Here is a 14,109-nt window from a genome sequence, read left to right on the forward strand (position 1 = left end):
GAATACCGCCCTATCTCATTAATTAATACCAAAGTCAAAATCTACGCAATGGTTCTAGCCATGCACCTAAAATCGGTCCTTAGCAGTCTCATCCACCCAGACCAGTGCTGTTTTATGCCCAGTTGCAGTACAAGGCACTGCATATGACGTCTCCACTCGGCGTTGCCTCACCGTCACCGCCTCACCCCTTACCTCACCCTCCTACTGCTCGACTTACAAAAAGCCTTTGACACGGTCGATTGGAGATATTTGGAGGAAGTACTGAGGCGGCGGGCATGGGACACCACTTCCGTCATCTAGTGTGAATATTATGCTCTAACCCCTCGACGCGAGTACTCATAAATCGAGCTCTCTCATCTTTCCAATCTGTCAGGCACAAGGCAGGGGTGCCCTCTGTTGCCCCTCCTCTTCACCCTTTCCATCGAGCCCTTACCCTGCCATATCCGGGCAGATGCAGAGATCCAGCGGTGGAACTGGCAGAGGGCACATGAAGACCGCACCGCTCTCTGTTTGAACGACGTTCTGCTCTTCCTTGCAAACCCGGTTCAGTCGGGCCCCAGAAGCCTCCAGCTTCTTGACTACTTTGAGGCAGTTTCAGGTCTGTGCCTAAACCGGGCCAAATCCACATTGGTCTGGTATAGCTTGGCAGGCGACCATCCCCATAAAACATCTCTCCTTTAAGTACTTAAGTATCTGGGTGGCACTGGTCCTGGAACTCACCTGGGCACTCAATATTAATCCCCTGCTCCGGAAAAAAAGCTTATCTCCGCAAAAGGCAATCCCTTCTTCTTAACCTGATGGGTGGAGTTGCGTTATTTAAAATTATGGTACTCCCCCAATTTCTCTACATTATTCAGAACCTTCCACTCCACCTCCCTCGTGGAGTGTTCCGGACGCTAGATGGCATGACCACAGCCTTCTTGTGGAAAACTTGAAGACCACGCATGGCCCTCACCTCCTGTCAAAAGGACCCATACGATGGTGGAGTGGGCAACACAAACCTTTTCTTATACTATCTGGCCACTCGCCTCCTGGTGATACATGACTGGTACACTGGCGGATGGTCTAATCCGGCATACTGACTTGAACTAGAGAGTCTGGTGTTCTCTTGGATCCAATCCATGCTCTACAGTGCCCCAATCCCATGTGCATTCCCCGCAATCTCTAGGGCAGTTTTCAGCACCTGGCGTTCTGCGTTGAGATACACACTGTGGGACAATAAACTGACATTGCAAACACCCTTATGGAATGTCACCTGGCTTGGTGAGGTTGGGAGACTGGAGGGCTTTCGCAAATGGGACTTGATTGGAATCTCACAGCTTGGGGACATGGAAAGGAGACCACATGTGCTCCTTCCAAGATGTACAAAACTCTTACGCACTGCACCCCACCCAGTTCTATAAGTACCTGCAACTCCAGTATGCTCTCACCCCCTACACGCCTGTAAATATCACGTTCCCTGAGTTCAGCCCCCTGGAGGCTTGCTAGTCAATAACTCCCCAACTTCTCTTGACCCCCTCAGAAGGCGCTGGGAAACCCGCCTGGGCCCCTTGGAGAAGGAGGCACAACAGACTTGAGGGACGCCCTAATGCCCCCCACACTGCCACTATTTCTGCCAGACTCAGGCTAATCCAGCTCCACTACCTCAACTGTGCATACTTGACCCCAGCCAGGCTTCACCAAGCTGGGCTTCTGGCCCGCCCCACATGCCCGCGATGCCAGACTGAACCTCTCCTGATCTCTACCATTGACATTGTTATGGTCCTGCTGCCCTCTCTCCATATATTGGGGGAAGGTTGTGTCCGAACTGAGTACCATCCTGGGTTGGGAGCTCCCACTTAATCTATTAGCTTTACTCTTGGGGGTCATGGACGGCCTAGATGGGACCCAGGCAGACAACATTTTTCTTGGCACAGTGGTTGCTGTGGCCAAGCTCGATATAGCGGTGGCATGGAAGGACTCCCACCCCTCCCCCATTATCACAAATGGCTTAGGAGGGTCGACTGGTGCGCAACACAAGAAAAACCCATTTACAAAGCGAGAGGCTGTCCGGCCAAGCATGGTTGCGTATGGGGGAAATGGTTGAGGCTATTAATTTAATTGGGTGGGGGATGCTGAGGGAGGACTTGGAGCTGATCAGGCCGACTAGGATTGCTCACTGTAAACAGACCAAGAAGAATTGTGACAATATGTACTGCGCTCAATGTATGACTTGTCTATGCTGCTGGCTTGTGTCTATGTTTAAAAAATAAATTGTTATTAAAAAAAACTTGCTCACCCTCGACATCTGCCAACCAGGCAGCACATGCCTTGCACAGAAACTGAACTGAGCACCCCAAACTCAGTTCGCCAGGGCTGATGACAGGGCTGATGATGTCAACACCTGAGCCCAGTAAGGCCTACAATGGGGCAGTTGACCCCACAACAACACTCATAGATGTACTGCAACCATTCAGTGAGCTTGCTGATCCAGCCACTGCATCACAGCCCTGGAAGACGTGGGTTGAAGGCTGGAAAATTAGTCCGCAAAACTCTCCCACCTGCTTCACTGTGCAGGCGCAGAAATCTATAAACTATTCGAACCCCTACCAAATGCGGGTGCAGCCAATGACTACGATGCGGCAGTACACGTGCTCAATGCACACTTCGATCCAAAACTGAACCTAGTCTTTGAACGCTTCAAACTTCGCCATGTCCGACAGCGAGAAGGGGAGACACATTGACGCATTCTGTGCGTGTCTACAAGCACTTGCATTGGCGTGTATCGCTGATGACAAACACAAAGAGATACGGGCGCAAATTATTCAAGGCTGTAGGAATAAGACGCTTAGAGGACTTATTCTGAGGCAGCCCAACATCAGCCTCAATGACATCCTCATTATGACCCGATCTCCTGATCTATCTACAGTATGAGTAGCTGAAATGGACGTCGCCATCACGCAGCAGCCTGAAAAGACCCCCAAGGTGAAGATAGAGAGAGCAAATGCAATCCACATGAAAGAAAGGCTGTACAAACCCTGGGGCAAGGAGACCGATGCAGATATTGTGGGCATGACGAGCACCCCCTGGAAGAATGCACGGTGTAGGAGAGTAGGATCTGCTTCTTATAGTTACCCACACTTTTTGCTGATGCTCCACTTTTTTCCAACTTTAGTCTGGCTGGGACCCTGCTATACAGGGCCCCAACCTAGCTGCTTGATCTCTAAAATGATTGCATGTACTTTAAGTACACCACAGCTTGATTCTGGGGTACCCTTATAAGTCCCTAGTATATAGTATCCTATATACCCAGGGCCAAGTTTCCCCCAGAGGCCTCTGCAGCATGTATTATGCCTCCCCAAGGAGACCATTTAAAATGACACAAAAGGGCTGCTGCAGCAGCCTGTGTAAGGTGCTGTATTCACCCCTTACTTAGATATAGGTTCCCTATATCTATCCATCACTATACATATATACCCATCAGTCACCCATATGGCAGGCCTTATCAATCATGAAGGCAGGGTGCTGGGTTTTATGTGAGAGGGTGCCCATGCATGAGCAGAGAAGCTCTGTTCCGGGGTTGTTTGTGATGCAGCCAAACCATATACTCTTAAGTGCATTATAACCTCGCGGTAAATGCTCACTTTGGAATGGCTGCATGGAAACATGTCATATTTGGTGTCAAAAACCTTGGAATCATACCTACCCACCAGGAGGTATGATTCCACACTCCTAGAGGAGAAATCTGACTACACCGGTACACCCAGTACCAGCTTAGCAGAACCCTAGCATCACAAGATGGATGCTGCCAACCACAGACATGCGTCTGCCCTCCTGCTGCTGAATGAAACTCTGGCAGGGGAGGGTGGACAATAGGTTTCCTGTCACAAGGAGGTGTCACCATCTCCCAGACAGTCTTTAGTGTATTGGGGCTGGGTGGGTGCACTCCAAGAGTGCTCTGATGTCTGCACTGGGGGCACATTTGGTGTCCTTTTGCATAGTCCAGCTTAAACCAGTTGCAGGGGCACTCAGCCCCTGCTCTGGCACTAAACTGGACAAAGGACATGGGTATAGCCACCCCTCTGTCCTGACCCTCCCATAGGTGGCTCCCAGAGTTTTCCCCACCCCTTCCTTGGGGAACCCCTGACTAAAGGACTTTAGATTTACCTGGACAAAACTCTGCTACAGAATCCCAGAATTTAAACTATCTACACTTCGTTGGATGACTGAAGAATCTCCGTTGGAGTAAAGGAGTTACTCCCCTGCAAGGTAGGCACCAAAGACACATCTGTACAGTTTGCAACTACGCAGCTCTTGTAGGACTCCGAAGACTTTGCAAAACAAGAGGTGGGTTTCAAAGCTGCCCGAGGCCGATCTGTGCCTTCAGCAAACCTGAGACCCAAAGCCCTGGTGGGGACTGTGTAACCCGAACCCCTGGACACCGCGACCATTTGCAGCAGTATATGCTTTTTGTTGATCCCTAAGACTGTGCTTTGGGCCACTTGTAGTCCAGACCCCGAGCAGTGATTCCACCAAAGATTACTGGCCTACACTCCACAAGTGTCCCGTGAGCTGATATTTAGTGATTCCTCTCGAGGTCCCTTTGCGATCCCTTGTCCGTCAACTTGTGGGTCCCTGAGAAGGGTACTTTAACTTTTAACAGGTTTACCTGGTTGCTCCAGATGTGCCCTGACTCTCCGTTGCTTGGGAAGTCACCAGGAACTTGCTGGTCCACACCGAATCCTTTTAACTCTCATGGCGTGGGTTGCTGTTGCCAAGGCTTGTTGTTCTCCGTTTCGGACACCGACCCTTTAGCACTCGACATCCTTCATGGAACAGCTCACCTACAGACTCTGGTCATTGTCGACGTCTTCTGGTCCCCGTGGCAGCGGAGTCAAGTCAAGGTTTCATCACACCTGAAACACCCGACATTTGTGGGCATCGGTGTACCGTGCCCCTGGTCCCCCTTAAGTGACCCAGACTCTGTCCCCTCTGCTTTCAGGTTCTTCACAGCTCCGATCAAGGTTTGGATCACACCAGACACTTTTCCTTCCCACGGCAGCAACACTTTGCAGCAACTCGCCATTGAAAACAGTGACGATTCACAACACCATTTGACACTTATGCACAGAGGGACTGAAAGCAGCCCCCATCCAGCGCATAGCGAGCGAGCGCAGCGAGCGAGCCTGACCACTACTAGGGGAGTTTGGGGGGGTCCTTTCTCCTAGAAAATTTTGGGAAAAGACAGACCAAAATGGTGCATTTTACAGCACATTTTATATTACAAATGTAATTGTATTAACTTTTAAAGCACAGTGACACTTTCTTGCGAGCAAAACTCAAGCAATGAACATGAGGGAAACATATAAATATCAGAAATTGCACATATTTGAGCAACCAGACTATCTAAGATCTTAAACAACTGCACTAGTGCTGCTGGGAAATTCCATCTGTAAGTGGCTCTGCGTGAGACTGTGATTGCACCAAGCAACACACCCACTGCTCTAGTGGTCTCAAAAAGATAGAATATTAAAAAAATGGCATGGTCTGAAAATACAGACAGTTACAGCTTGTATGATAGGGGCTATGGTTAGTGGAGCGCTGTAAAGCTATGCAGACCAGTGGTTTGTCAAATTTCCAGGACTTCTTTTCTGAAATGGAATGAAAAGTGCCCAGATGCATTTTAGCTTCCAGCACAGCGCTATAAAAAGTTCACAAATAAATACAGTCAACAAAAGTGTATCATAATCCTTATGGGAAATATTCATTCTAAATAAAACATAAAAGTGAGGCAGGGCAATGCAAGAAGTTCAGGCAAAAAGCAAACAGCAACTGGTGGTGTTGTGATTTGTGTTTACGCTGCTTATGCCTGACCCCTTTCCCAGTGACAGACCCTTAGAGAGAACAGAATATGCCCACGGCACCTTGAAGAAGTGAAGGATTTAAAACTAATAATAAAAGCATGGACAGCCACTAACTAACACACACAAATGGAGAACGGTGCTGTCAGGAAACTGCAGGTAATTTATATACAGGCCATGCATGGGTATCGTCAGGATGCTTCAGCTTCAGTGCTCCAAGGCCAAACACAGCTTTAGTGTGCTCATTGGGCGGCCTATTTCTTGGTGCATTTCCACGTAGCACTTCGGGATTCCCCCTCAGCCCTACAGGCCTGTATGCTGCCGCACATTCTCTTGTTTTCATTGCCCCATCTAGACTGCCCCTCCCCTGACTCAGTCTCAGTAGTGGAGCCCCCCACTGTACGACACCTCCAGATTCTTTCATAGTCACACCCTGTTCACATCGGTCACTTACTTCTGGCTCTATCAGCCCTCATTACCGGCCCCTCTCTCATTCAAAACAGCCTTTCACGTGAGGATCAGGGCGCGCTATTTGGTAGATTATGTCGGTGCTCCAAGTGCCTGCATGAGAACCCACAGACGGGCCTCTGAGGTGTGCGTTGAGGGGCCGAGGTGAAAAAAGGGACAACATCACTGCATTTTAGCGCGCTTCAAGGACACAGAAAGCGGACAGAGGCTTTTCACGGTAACCGAAATGAGGGAAGTGAAAGGGTCACTGAGATCCAGAGGTGGTGCTGGGAACAGTAGGTGCAGTCCTGCGAAGTACCACGCATCAGGTGTTAGTCTAACGCATTTCAGGGTGGTGGTCCTCATCACCGAACTGAAATGCATGAATTAGTCACACATTACAGCTGTCAGTTTCCGTGGCTGGCTGACTTGTGATGCAGAACAGTGAGTCCTGGGTCGCCCACACTGGCCAGTGCGGTGTCTCAGTGAATTTTTAAGTAATACAGCCTGTGGTCGGGCAGGCTGTTTGTGTGCTTTAGTCTGTGGTCGAAGTTCGGGGAAAAAGTAGGAGAACTGTGGGCGAAGAATCAGAGAGCAGAAATAACCCGAGGATTGGGTCAGTGGGCGGAGTGAGAGGTGTGGCAGAAAGAGCAAAATATCCCAATCTTTTGTATTTGTTTCCCAATTCACTAACAGGTTACAGCTTATTACGTTATTTAAATCAACCAATGGATACACATGTTTATTTAAGGTTTAATATTAGTTATTGACATTAAAATCCATTCACAAAGTGGAATATGTTTCCAATCACAAAACATCCCAAATACCCTTAATAGTGGAAGCACAAGCCATTTGTCTCCGAGCCATGGAGTTTCTGTCATCAGCACTTCTCCTCCATTTTTCCACAAGAGCAGTTAAAAAATGAATGGCAAAATATCCTAGTTTGCAAATGTTTTCCACATAATTATGGTTCTGCCAAATTTGCCACATAATACATCATCTGCTACATAATACAATTCAAATAAGTCTTTATTTCGACATCATGTCACAAAAGACAAACATGTTAAAAAGGAATAAAAGCATCAACAGTACCATAATAATACAATAAGCAAAAGTAATTCATTAGCAATTGTGCAAAAATAGAGGGGGCATTCACAATGATCCTACTAACTAATTCTGTCTTCTGGTTGTTCCCTTCCTATCATTTAAAAAAAGAAGTTTCTTTAAAATCATAAATATTTTCTAAAACCTTATTTACAATTCATTAAACATAATAAAAGGTCATGAATAAAAACATTTAATCAATTCGTGCATTAACTGAGTTTTAATTTTTCCCTGCGAATTGCCCAGATCCAGTTAAGGAATTTTGACACAGCAATTATTAGGCTTTCGGAGCAATCCGTTTTAAAAATCTTTAATGCCTCTGTTCCTTTTTTAATGCCCATCTGCATACAGATTGGCCTTAGCCATCTGTGGCGCGGGAATTTGTACGCAGGGCATATAAAAAAATGTGAGCTAGGCTTTCCGGTTGGGTGGTACATAAAGGACACATAACACCCCTACCGGTTGGCCATTTACCAGTAAAAAGTATTAATTGGTAGGGTACACACCCTATACAGGTGGTACCGTTTCCGGTCCTCGGGAATTGTAATAAGATCCCAATATGGTTCATAAGCCGGTAAATGTTTAAGCACCATGAAGACACTCTGTATTGAGGGGACAGTGCATCTTTGGAAATCTCGAGACGACACCATAGACCAGTAGAGCTTCTTTAAGGTCTTACGTGAGGGAAAAGCATTTTGTGTAGGATTGTCCCATAGTTCACCCAGACCCATGGCTTTATAAGTCGCCTTAGATTCTCTGAACCAATTTATTCTGTTGGTTGTATCCATGTCCCTGGCTTCAAGGAGTGCCTGAGCATACTGGGTGAGTTCCGGGGTGACCCAGATCCTCCGCCAGTAAGCAACCGGTCTAAATCGTGCTACGTCCTCTATTCTCTGACATCCCAGATCGAGATAGAGGGGTAAGAGCGGGGTAGATGGAGGGAGCCTCGCTATTCCCCTCATAAACTTATTCTGGGAAATTGCCAGATCAGAGATATTACAAGACCCCCATAGTTCAGCCCCATACAATACGGAGGCCCGTATTTTAGTATCATAGATTTTTAGCACTGGAGCTATGGGTTGAGTGGCCGTGGAACGCAGTTCTCTTAGGAGTACTCCCGCCAACTGGGCGTGTCTGGTAACTAATTGATTGATGTGGGGTTTCCATTCAAGCCTTGAGCCCAACGTGATTCCCAAGTATGTGAAGGATTGTGTCTGCTCGAGCAACTCCCCATTCATTATAGCTCTTCCTTTCACAGACTTGTGCCTATGCATGACCATAAATGTTGTTTTTGACACATTAATAGTAAGGCCATAGTCAGCACAAAAGGTCTCAAAATGCCCGATTACTCTCTGGAGCCCTTGTTGGGTCTTGGAAATTAAAAGGGTGTCATCTGCGAACATCAACAGGGGTATCGACACACCACTGAGCTTTGGAGCATCTGTAGGAAAATCCTTGTAGTAGTCGATAACCCTGTTGATGTACAAGGAAAACAATGTTGGGGCCAAGACACATCCTTGTCTTACACCTCTCAAGGTCGGAAACCTATCTGTGACCTGGCCTTGTTGACCCCAACGGACCTGAGCAGAATTGTTGTCATGGAGTTTAATTAAAAATGCAAGAAGTTCCGGTGGCATACCTTGTTCCTGGAAGACTTGCCACATCTTCATGCGCGGTACTAAATCAAAGGCCGATTTTAAGTCGAAAAATGCCGCGTATAGTGTGCCACCTCCAAGAACTACCCACCTCCAATAAATGAAAACGAATCTAAAAACCTGGTCCACCGTGCTCGTATGTGCACGAAACCCAGCTTGTAGAGGTGACAAGATATCAACGTCGTCTATCCAATTCTGGATCCTAGACAACACGAGCCTGGCAACCACCTTCTGAATACAGTCTATCAGGCTGATAGGCCTATAGTTAGCGGGGTCAGAACGATCCCCCTTCTTGAAGATAGGGATTATTTCGGCTCCCTTCCAGGTTTCCGGAATTGGGGAGCCTTTAGCGATGGCATTAGCAAGGGACATTATGTATGTTGCCCTACCTCTTTCCCGTGAATAAAAAGATCCGCCGGTATGGTATCAAACCCTGGTGCTCTACCTTTTGGGATAAGTTTTAAAACATGTTCTACTTCTTTTAAGCTAAATTGTAGTAGCGTAGAAGTTACGATAGCGGGGTAACATTGGGACTTGTCCCCATCTCTGAAGCCGGGCATGCAAATTGCTTTTTGAAATGCGACACCCACATTTCTGGAGAGACATTATTTTGTGGTTGGGCTCTGGGACATCCCTTGCCCCATTTTACCAAGTCCCAGAATCCTGTCATGTTTCTAGTTTTATTAGCATCATATAGTTCTTGCCAATATTTTTCGTCCCAGGATTTTTTCGCTTCCCGCTGAACAAGTTTGTAATTACACCTTGCATCTTGGATTAAGTCCCTATTTTTCATTCTTACAGCCACGGCAAGTAGTTTGTATGCATCCCTACAGCTCTTGCCATACCAGGAAGCTGCCTTTTTTTTAGTACTTTGTCTAGGTCTGGTCACTTCCTTTATAAAAACTTTTTTAAGACTATTAAAAAGTGTTAGATGAATTGGAACAACCTTGGACAGAAGATCCTGATTGCATATACATTCCTGAAGATCAATGGATGCCCTTTCGGCTAGTTCCCCCATTTCTGTAATATGTTCCTGTTTCAATGGGCATTCTGTCCATTTCACCCCCCGTATATCATTTGTAAGAAATAAATCGATAGTTATTTGGCTAGGGTCAACCTGCTTTTCTCCATACAAATCAAAGGTAAGACTTAGAGGGTTATGATCTCTCTCCACTCTTTTAACGATAGCCATATCTTGGATTGATGTCCAAAACTCTAAATTGACAAATATATAATCTATTCTGCTAGTACGCACCCCATTGTCAAAGGTTGGTGCTCCCTCTTTATCTGCTCTGGTCCTACCGTTTACTGCTCGTAGACCCTGCTCTAAGCGTAAAGCTTTGAGCTGCAGTGCAGCCTAGGTCCAACGTTTGATAGGGGGGATAGTCAATTGCAGGATATCCCATGTCCGATCTTCCTCCTTGGCTAAATTAATGTCACTTTGGTCCAGGGGCTCGAAACAGCAATTGAAATCTCCCGCAATGTGCAGATTTGCTTTGCCATTATAGTTATCTAGATGGGAACCCAGTTTGAAAACTATCTCTGAAGGTTTGCCTCCCAGTTTACCTCTTGCATAAACATTAAAAAGGTACAAATCTCTAGTTTTTGGGCATTGTAACCTAATAATAAGAATGTTGTTACAGCCAGAGTCTATCTGAGTGGCCCTGTACCTATCATTCTGTTTAACCCAGGTTGTCAAACCCCCCATTGGCCTGCCTCTTGTGGTTTGGATTGCTGGTATAAAAAAGTTCAAGTATCCCTGCCTAAACTGGGGAACAGTCTGCCAGGTTTCCTGGAGTAATATGACTATATATGTATCTATAAATGCTAACCAGTCTAGGGACGTCAATTTACTCTTGAGTCCTGCAATATTCCAGGAAACCAAAAGATGTGCTGGTATGATGTTATGAGTACTCTCAATAGCCTGCAGGTCATTACCTGGAGAGGTGTTACAAAGCATTGCTTTAGTCCCTGTTAGGACAACAGGTACGACACACTGGTCAGTGCGGACTTGCTCTGACCTATAGTCCCAACCCGGCTCTAATTCCCGGATGTAAGTAGGTTGATCCATCTTGGGGGGAAAAGGTATTACCATTTCCCATGTTCCTTCCACTGGCATGCGTTAATTTCGTTAGATCCCCATCACCTACTTCCTTGGTGGTCTCTAGAGTTTTTACCTGATTACATATATGATGCTTGCTAGATGATCCTCTAATAAGTCAGTCCACCCCTTCTAAACCAGACAACATAGAAAATCGATTAGACGTTGGGATGATAAAACCAGGACCTGCTACATTTCTTCTAAATAAATTCCTAAATCTTTGTGGGTTAGCCAACAGAGATGGGGGTAAAAATAGCTTAGATCGTGTGAGGATATCCCCCCACCACCACTTTCCAGATAGCAATCTCTAATGTGAGCCATAACCCTACGGTCCCTGAAATTAATAATAATGACATCCCTTTGTATGTCCTTTGGTCTTTGCCCCACCCAGCCCAATCTTCTTACATACAAGATCTCTCCATCTATGTTGGTCGGTAATGGTCGATTATTTCGGAGCCAGTGGACTACCTTGTTTTTAAGTTCAGGGTAGACTTCGGTTTTCCCAGCAGCCAATTCTGGGACCCCGGTGAGGACTATAACATCAGGTGGCAGATCTATTTGTTGCAGATCACTATTTACAATCCTATCTAGGAAATGATCCCTAGCCGCCTCTGCAGGTTTGGGATCTGATGTCCTAACTAGTCCTCCCTCTCTTCCTTCTTTGCCACTTGTGAGTGCACTACCTGGTTCCAATGTGGCCAGGTTGTTCGTTTGCGGACAAGTAGTAGTGGTATCCCTATTAATTTGTAGGTTAGTTGTTTTATCCCCTATCTGTGAGGCTAATGGTGTCGGATTCGTGTTGGGGGCTACCAAACCCTTGAGTAAATTGGTGTTTGTTGTAATTGCTTCCTTTATGGACCCCAATTGATCGTTCATTCGTTTTACTCTCTCCACTAGTGGTAGAATAAGGGATTTCACTAAGTGTTCAATGTTTCTCATTATTTCCGGTTGGAAGTTGGGAGATGATAGTGGGCAGTGAGGCAATGTTTTCTTATCTTCTTTTTTTTGGTTTGGAACCTTCATTGGGCTTAGGGCTATTTTGGTAGTTTTAGCCCACCTACCCATTTGACAATTCCCCCTGTGCTTCCTTTTATTTACCTGCCCTGGCCTTAGTGAGTTATCCACGTTTGTCTTCGAGGCAGGCTTAGGATGGTTAACCCCCTTAAAGCTAGTTGTTATTGGGGGTTCTATGTTGGAATAATCATTGTCAGACTCCCTACTAATGTCTATGGATGTACTCTTGTCTTGTAATTGTAAAGGGATACCAATTTCGCCATTTGCATCCCTTTCCGTGCATGATTTTATGGGAGAGGTGCCAAGTTGGATAGGGCCCAGAGACGAACGTTTATTATACAGGAGTTCCGATGATAAACGTTGCTCGGTAATGGCGATTTCCCGTTCCAGTACATTAGCTGCCCTTGTTATAAACTGGTTTAAGGTCCCTTGAACAGACCCTCCCACCAGGGATTTCCTGCGTGTACTTGGGTGTTGATTCATTTCCCTACGTGTAAGTTTGGCAAAGTCTAATCAAAGGCTAAAATACTATCACAGTCAAGGATAAGAATATACTAGCTTTTATATAGTAACATCGAACGGCTCAATATACAAGAGTCACTGTCAGAGAGTTAATGTCTTACTTAATATGTCCCAACAATCCAGGATCTGAGGTCAGTGGGATGGCCCTGCCCTGCCTCCTCCTGCTCCTGACGGCCACAGACGGCCCGCCCTTTGCCCGGGCTTAGCCCGGCACCGCCCGCGCGCATCCCGCGACGCATATGGAGTGCCGGTGTTTTGTGCGCCTCCGGGCACGTAGGTGGGCGTGTAGAGGCGGTACAATCCCGCTATGGCTTGTGGGAGGTGTAGTCCCCCCGCTCAGCGGCCGCTGATGTTCCAATGAGCAGCGGCGGGGGGGACTAATAGTCAGCAGGTGAAACTCTCTCTGCGCTAACCAGCGTGACCCAGCAGTGGACAGAGTTCGTTTGGCCGGTAATTATCCCCTGCGGCGACTCCCGCGTAGCCCAGCAACAAACAGAGATCCTTTGTGCAGTAAGTAGTTTTTTTGGCAGCTACATAATACATCATCTGCTACATAATCTGTAATCTGAGTATTTTAACTAATAAATTGTTTATAGCTCAAACGGATGAAAAGGTAATAAAAATGTGACTGTTGTGAAGTGAAGGGCCGTTTGCAAAGGTTGATTGGTCACCTTTTTCAGTGCTGCAGTTGTATGTTCCACTGGTACTAATAAGGAAAAATCTTTGCAGAGACTATTAGCAGGTGTAAAAATGTCAAAATATCAAAAAATTTACAGTGCCATTAATACCAATGTAGGGTGTCAGAGAGCACTTTGCATCACACATGTTATACAGAGACAATCAATCATACATGTGTAAAACACTGTATAAGAAATGTTACAAAAGACAAAGGACTACAAGGTGTAGGAGTCACATGACAACCATACTGGTAGGCAGCATAGTTTAATAGTAATTGGTCTGGAGAAACACAAACTCAGAATTTAAAAAGCAATACCTTGGTTGGGGGGTTCTCTTTAATAATCAGAATAGATTTCTATCCCAATGAACCCTTTTTTTGAAACAGTGGGGCACATGCATCATTGAGACATTTTGCACTTCTTAATTTGCGAAAAATAACGAATCGCAAATTAAGAATTGCAAAATGCTATGCATCATTTTTTTCGGTATTCATTTGTGATTCGGTAAAAATCGCAATTTTTACCGAATCCCAAATAAATACCGAATTCTTAAGTTAATTTTCGCAATTCCCATTGATTCCTATGGGCCAAAAGGCCCATAGGAGTCAATGGGAAGGCATTAGCAAATTGCGAGTGGCACTTTGAAAATGTCATGGGTGCAGGGGGGTTCCAAAGGACCCCCCTATGCACCCCTGAAATGTATTTTTCGCATCATGTTTCACACACACATGTCCTAAGGACATGTGTGT

Source organism: Lissotriton helveticus, chromosome 1_1 (assembly GCF_964261635.1).
Source record: "Lissotriton helveticus chromosome 1_1, aLisHel1.1, whole genome shotgun sequence".
Taxonomy (NCBI): domain Eukaryota; kingdom Metazoa; phylum Chordata; class Amphibia; order Caudata; family Salamandridae; genus Lissotriton; species Lissotriton helveticus.